Raw genomic sequence first — 8425 nt, 5'->3', positions numbered from 1 at the left:
ATCACACTATCACAGGTTATATAATGACATATATAGCTAGACTCATATACGCTACGTTAGTCCAAGAATCAACTAAACCGTAGCTCTAATACCAATAAATGCAACACTCTAAACCCATATTCGTCACCAAAACAAGGTTTCAAAGTATTACCGAAATTTACAGATCATTTACATATATTTCATTTCATTTGACATTTATATCATAAACCAAACAGAATCAATCATATGGTCCCTTATATGAACCCTCGAGGCACAAAATACACATTAAAAACAAGTCGGGACTAAACCGGGTACTTAAAGAATTTTTTACAAAATATTAAAAAAATTTCAAGGTGCAGGGGATACACGCCAGTGTGCCCAAGCCGTGTGTCTCACACGGTCAAGAGACACGTCCGTGTCTCAGGCTGTGTGGACATTTGAAATAGGGACACACGGTCGTGTCCAGCCCTTGTCCATACCCGTGTAACTCTCTGACTTGGGTTACACGGCCAAGCATAATTAAATAGGTGCGAGGGTCACACGACTAAGTTAGACGCCCGTGTGCTAGGCCGTGTGAACAATTTGGAGCATTCTGTTTTGAAATTTTTAAGATGCGATGGACACACGGCCAAACCACACGCCCGTGTGTACGAAAATAGGTCATTTCTAAGGCCACTTTTCTTACCCAATTTGCCTTCCACCTACATTAACACTTTCACCAACCAATACAAGACATCTAATTTAAGCTAAAACCAAGTTTAATACATGTCATAGCACTCAATATGCCAAACTATTCAATCTTACCTAAATGACCATAGAAACACATATGCATATTTCTCTAATCATGTTATTCTAAACCATTCATCAACATAACAATCATGATAAGCAACACTTATATACATATCAAATATATCTAACTCAAGCCATTCCAATGGTTATTTACAACAAAATACTTTTAAGCTAACATTGGCCAAATTACCCTATACATGTTATTATAACCAAAAGTAATTTTGCTATTTATATTGAAATGAGCCAAAGGATAGTGTGATGTTACTTCGACCAGCTGTCAACCAAATCAAGCTTCCGATTACTATAAAACAAATGAAATGAAACAGAGTAAGCATTTAATGCTTAGTAAGTTCGTATAACGGAGATTAACTTACCATTATTTCACATATAAGGTAAGCATACAAAACATATTCCAAACAACATGGCCAAAAGCCTAACACATATCCTCAAAAATTAAGTTAGTCATATAAACACCAATAAACATGTATGAGCTCATCAAACATCAATTTTTCATGTTCATAATTTTCCACTTCTTGTGTTCATATATCAATTCCATATTTTTCAGGTATATACGTGTAATGATTCAATTCGAATTCATATTTTTTTCCTGTCAGGATTTTACCCGTTGAATCATTGAAAATATGGATGGATACTCGGATAGTGCTGTAATCCGTCAAATCACATACATGAGTGCTCATGCAAACATGTAAATGGAAGCTCTTTCGAGCCATATAACGGAAAGATAATCCGAGCCATAATCGGGAAGTTCAAGCGAGCCAATATTAGGAAGCTCCGGAGAGCCAATTAATCGAGAAGCTCATAAATGAGCCTTTAAATCGGGAAGCTCCAAAGAGCCATATATCGGGATGCTCATAAGAGCTGCGATATGTCCACAACACATGCAAGATCACAACTAATCGGGATGCTCCGAAGAGCTATTAACGGGAAGCTCACAAGAACCGTATAACGGGGAGCCGGTGAGAGCTAATAACGGGATGCTATTTCGAGTTGTGGTGTGTCCGCAACACATGCAGAACAATAACCAATTTGGGAACCCTGTATCCATTAAATTTCTTTTATTCAAACGGGACTTAATACTTGTCAGTCATTGTCGGATATGTGATAAATTTCATATACATGGCAATAATACAATTTCATACATACAATTCAATTCAAACATATAAATATACAATTTAGTTGCAAAAACTTACATCGACAATGTTTGTGTACACAAAAACTACTAATCCATTACTTTCTCTTTTCCCCGGTCTACCTTTATATTTGATCTATCCAGATCTATATGAATGAATTTAACATTAATTTATATTCAATTCAATCCAATTCACATCTTTGGAAAAAAATTATCATTTTACCCTTATACTTTTAATTAATTACAATTTCATCCCTAGGCTCGGAAAATAAAATTCATGCAATTTAATCCTTATTCCAAGCCTAACTGATTTTCATATATCACAATAGCAGCCCATGTATTTCACAAAATTCAGAATTTTTCCATAAAATTTACATCTTTTTAATTTAGTCCCTAAATTATAATTTCATCAAAATTCCCTTTACAAAAGTTGTTTGCCTATCAACAACCTTTCATTTTATACCATAAAACATCATAATTCAACTATATTCATCCATAGAAAAACCCTAGCACTTTGATAACTTTACAAATTAATCCCCGAGATAGCTAAATTAAGCTATTACGATCTCGAAAATATAAAAATTATTAAAAACGGGACAAGAATACATACCTAATCAAGCCAAAATATTTTGCTTGAGCTCAACACCCATAACTAGGGTTTCCACGTCTTTAATTTGGGAAAGATGATAAAATGATGATATTTTAGTTTATTTTATTATTTATCATCTTTTTATCTTTTACTTTCCAATTTAATCATTTTCTTTATTTAATTTTCCATTGATGACTAATCATACTTATCTACTAACTCCTCTTAATAGTTTATTTGCCATATAAGGACCTCAAATTTTGAATTCCATAGCTATTTCATACCTATAGCTACTATAACTCAACTTTTGCATTTTATGCAATTTTGTCATTTCCATCTAATTAGACATGTAATCGATAAAATTTTCTTAACAAAATTTTTATACGATATTCCTATCATACGGTAGACCATAAAATAATATTAAAATAAATTTTCTTCTGAACTAAGATTTGTGGTCCCAAAACCACTATTCCGGCTTCACTGAAAACGGATGTTACACTAGCTTGGTAAAAAAATGTTCACTATATTCAACACTTACAATAAATGAACCTAAATCTATCACATCTTAGTAAAAATTTCCTCACTTTTGTATCCTAGAGAACTGGTACTCTCACCACTAACTTCACCCTTGTCAACTTAAGTTGTAAATGTTGGATTTTGTGCCCTAAGTGTAGTATTTTTGTTTATGTGCACTTGTAATTTTTTTGAATAGATTCGTTAATAAAATTATTCATTTATATTGTCCTTAATGGTTTTTGTATGCAAAGAAAAATGGAAACAAATATTAGCTTACTAGTTGTCTAATGTTTAACTACTACTAAGCAGTATCATATGGTCAGATCGTAATACGGAAACACAACTTATGTTAGTAGATGAACCTAAACATGCCCTTAGTCTAATCTAATGACCTAATGGACCAATACGGGCCTAGAAAAGGACTAACAAGTTGATTTAGTGTGCAAAACACCGTTTTTAGGCCAAGAACATTAAGGACAATGATAGCGTCGTGACGCCAGCATGTGGTGTCGCAACATCACACTTCAAAACCAAAGAAGTCCGCGAAGTTCAATGTCGCGACACTGGTCTTGTGGTGTCATGACACCAAAACGATGAAGGACAATTTTAAGTCAAGGTTTTTTTTTTTTTGCACGACACATTTTATTCAGTCTTATGGCTTGTAATTGACCTAGTTAGAGCAGAACACATTGCTATATATATTCATACTTAGCCTAAGTTAAAGAGGCCGTTTAGAGAGCCATTTTTAGAGTAGATTTTTAGGATTTAATTTTAGTTTCAATTTATTTTCAATTTAGTCTTTTATTTCAAAAACATAAATTTTCTTCTTATTCTGACTTGGATTCGATTTGGATCCAAGCTTTCATTTATTTAATTTTTATAAATTACTTTTTGGTTTTCAATTGCAATCAACGTTATTTTCACAACTATCAAATGAATTATGCCTTTCACGCACAACTTGATATCAAAATGGATCAATTTCTCTATTCCATGTCTTTTTTTAAATATTTGTTCTACATGTTTAATTTGAAATTAGGGAAAATTGCATCGAGATCCATGAGGACTAATTTCCTTAGGGAGATTAACGATCGGATGTGGGAATAATTAATAGAGGACTTAGGGTTTGTTTTAAAATTAGTTGGCTTAAATTATGCATGCTTAAACCTTAGGATTAATAACCCAGGAAGTAATTTAGGTAAATGAGGTCGAAAGAATAAGTTGTTTTTATTGATTAATTAATTAGTTAGAGGTCGAAAGGTAATAACTAGTTAGTTAATAGTCAATTCACTAAAACCAGAGTTCTAGAGTTAATTATGAACACTGACATGAGTTAATATTCTGCTTGTTTCTTTGAGTTAATTTCGATTTTTGATTTGTTTTCCTTAGTTTTATTTAATTTAGGCTATTTTTGTTATCTAAATTTAATTTGGCCTTTCGTACTATAATTTTAGATTATTACTGTTTATCCCAATTAGTGTAGAAAAACAAATTTTAGTTTAATTCAACTTCCATTGGGTATGATTCTCGAAATATTTTTTTGAGTGTTTCGTTGTAACACTTTACTATATTACAATTTGACTCATATACTTGCAAACACCGCTGCTTTATTATTTATCCTTTTGCTACAGTATTTTCAGTCCAGATGTTCACACGTCTGGCGACGGTCACTCGTATACTTTGATGTAAGTAAAAATCTAAATTCGAATAATTAAGGAATCAAAAGTTGGTGTGTGGGGTATACGATTTTTGCAGTATGTAACATCATTCACAATAGTAAAATTAATAGCCCAAGACATGGGTAAATGGTATCTTCTCATTACCATTACATAGTAGATAAAAATAAGCGTGGCCACGAGTCGCTTGTCTTTGTGATGAATGACTTAATTACTAAATGATAATAATTAACTTTTCATGAAAAAAGATATAATGATTACCATGAGATAAAATAGGATCATATTGGGAGAGCGGATTTATCCAAAAAAAATTAAGGATATCCTATGAAGGTAACACACTTATGGCAAGGTCATTGGACGAGTATTAATTGAGTAGTTTTTGTAATGGTATGTGATTGGGGAGAGCTCAGTTACGATACTATTGTGAAATGACTTCGTGACTAAATGAGTTTATAATTAATGAGTGAAAAGCTAAAACTTAATTATAAATAATTTGAGCCCTAATCACGTATGTCCAATCATTCCCTCCGCTAACTCATTAAAACTAGAAATGAATTGCATGTTAAATCAAATGGACAGAAATGGATAGAAATGACAAAGTTAAAGAAATATGTAACATACAAAAATGAATGTGGTTTTCTCACTAAGTATGAAAATGACTTGAGAATTAATTTATGATTTTCAAATAATTAATTAATTAATTAATTACTTGAATTTAGAAAATTAAATTAAATTAATTGGTCTTTGTGAATTTATTGAATGTAGAAATTAAATATATTTTCTCATAGATTCTTTTACGGTAAAGTTGTCATGATTTTAACGAATTAGAATGGATTGAGAAAACTATTTAATTGGGAAATTAATTAATTTAAATTAATTTAATAAATAATATCTATTTTGGAAAATAGAAAAACATGTACTGAGTTGGATTAAATTATAAAGTGCTAGGTTAAAAGTTCAAGAAACACATATAATTAGACCCAATACAGGAGAGACCCGAATCCTCATCATAATACATATGAGGGGAGGCACGCCCTATTAGCCGCCCCTCTCTCCTAGTTCAACTAGGTGATTCTTTTTTCTATTAAATAGACATTAAATACATTTTACTAATTTAACTAGGGTTTCACTTCCTCTCCCTATAAACAGATGACTCTGGTAAGGCTAAAAATGTTAAAAAGTTTTACTCAACTTTGAGATATTATTATTCTACTCGAAAATAGTGAATCTTTTGGGAATAACAATTCAACCGGTTTCTATAAGAGATTTATTTTCCCATGAAAGTAAAGAAAATAATTTCAGGTTCTGTATTTGATTTTAATTTGTTCAAACCCACATTCGAAGCAGTTCGTGGTACGAGAATAGCGAAGAAGGTTGTTCGATTGAAAGCCAAAACGGCAAGAATCCGTCTAGCCCAAAACACAAGTGCGATTTTGGGAAAATGTTTATTACTATAAATATCGCAAATTGGCTCGATTTTCAAAATTTTAGTTTTTTGCTATGCAAGAAAATCGTTTTCGAACAAGATTTTTTCCAATAATAAAGCCATAACACAAGGTTTACAATCAAATGCACTCTCAAAAATAACATTCCTCACTTGAACAAATTAAATGCACTTCATCTCAGTACATAAACTTATACAAGTTTCTCAAATATATAGAGTTTTTGAGACTTACAAACATAATGAAAATCTATATGAATCTCTATTAACAATAGTTAAACTAGTTGAATATAATATAATAATAACAAATAAGGTAAACAAGGACTATTGGCAGTTAAGTCTTCAACTAATCCAATCCAACTTCCTCAATCCAAGGGATTAGATAGATGTGATACAATTTGATCTAATTCTTTAAACATATTCTCAAAATGATATGATCTTCATTGATGGGTTAGATACAATCCACAGTATTTGCTAGGCACATAAATATGGAAACAGGCCAATCTATCACAGTTCTTCAGGAAGTGGAGACTTCCTTAAATACATGTTAATCATTCCATATTTTCAAAATTACAAAATACCAATGCATTAAGTAACACAATGTACCAGTAATAACCCAACCAAACAAGACCTTTATTTTCTTAGATTTTTTTAATGATAATAAAATCTAATAGCGAATAAAGTCTTAATGGTGTTAACAATGCTAAAGTCTTAAAATTTTTAGCGGTTGAGTTTGAGTCTCATTATGTATATGGGATTCTCCCTCTAGATTGAAGTCGCACCATATGTGACCGATTTGAATATATTATGATATTGATAGGAATTATTTATAACTTATATTGTAACTATGATATCATGTATAAACCCTTTAAAAAAATGACGGTAAAATTTAATAGGTTGAAAATAGAGATGAAGATTGTGCTTGGACTTAACTCCTCTTTAAAACAAGGTCAAATTATGTTTTAGACCTTATACTTTATGTAAATTGTGGATTTAGTATTTGTATTTTAATTTGACCATTTTAATCCTTACACTTTTAAAATTTGAAAATTTTAGTCTTAGCCAAATGATAACTGTTGCACTCATTAAGTTAAGTTATATTATTTTTAATTTTGATGTGTTAAACATATTACAACATGTATAATGCTACACTTTTTACTTTTTCACATATTACCAAAAAAATCATTTAATAGATTTAAATTTATCGTTTGTATTAAGACTGAAATTCTAAAATTCAAAAATATAGCCACTAAGAAGATTTAATTGGTAAAGAAGAACTAAATATATAATTTTATACATAATACAAGATTAATAACATAATTTAACCAAATGAATTAGGACTAAAATTGATCAAATTAAAATATAAATACTAAATTCACCCCTTTTGAAGTCATTTTTATACCTTCAAATTTTGGAATTCAAATAATCCAATTATGATTCAGAATTTTCTTAATATTATATTTTGTTCAAAAGGGTATCCCTAGACAAACAGCTACTTGCTTAATTGGATCTGGAAGATAGACATATGCTTTCAATCTCACATAGATGTCAATTTGCTAATCATGGCTTAACAATCCATATTCAACCCAACTAGCTTCTGACTTTTCCCTTTGCTTTTAAGTTTAGTTTGCTCAAATCATCATTCTAACATCTAAAGAGATAAGGAGAAAGAAGCCAGTGGTTGGCCAAAAGAAAAAAACAGCATTTTCATTTCATATAAGGAACGATTTCTTTTATTGGCCGATAAAAAATATATACCAAACTAACAAATAACAATTTGAAAGATCTTGAAGAGTTGGTCATCCTGAAAATTGTATACGTAAATGATCCGTTTTGAGCAGTAAATTTTGGTGTCCCGTTGTTATTGGCGACACCACCCATCACAATTATCTAATGATTGGCCCGTACAATTAAAAATGATTTTTTTAGGTATCACCGTTGCTATTAACGACACCCGTGTGTATTTGTAGATTCACGTACAAATACTGGTATTTTGAGAGAGAAAAAAAGAAATCATAATTTAATGGATGTCATCGTTGCCATTGGCGGCACCAGTATTTTTATTTCAAAAAAATGAGTGATAGATTAAGCCACTATTGCCATTGGTGTCACCAGACTTCTTTTATTTGAAAGGTTTTTTTTTTTTTAATATTTTTCCATTAACAGATTTTAATTGCATTGATTAATAGTGTTAATGCTAGTTAATTCATCTAACCTTTTTTTTTTTCAACTTTTCTTCAATCTCTCCCATAATATTTTACTTTTCTTAGAAGATTTTCAGTTTTCTTTCT

Source organism: Gossypium raimondii, chromosome 12 (genome assembly GCF_025698545.1).
Source record: "Gossypium raimondii isolate GPD5lz chromosome 12, ASM2569854v1, whole genome shotgun sequence".
Taxonomy (NCBI): Eukaryota; Viridiplantae; Streptophyta; class Magnoliopsida; order Malvales; family Malvaceae; genus Gossypium; species Gossypium raimondii.
Note: the sequence above shows the minus strand (reverse complement) of the source record.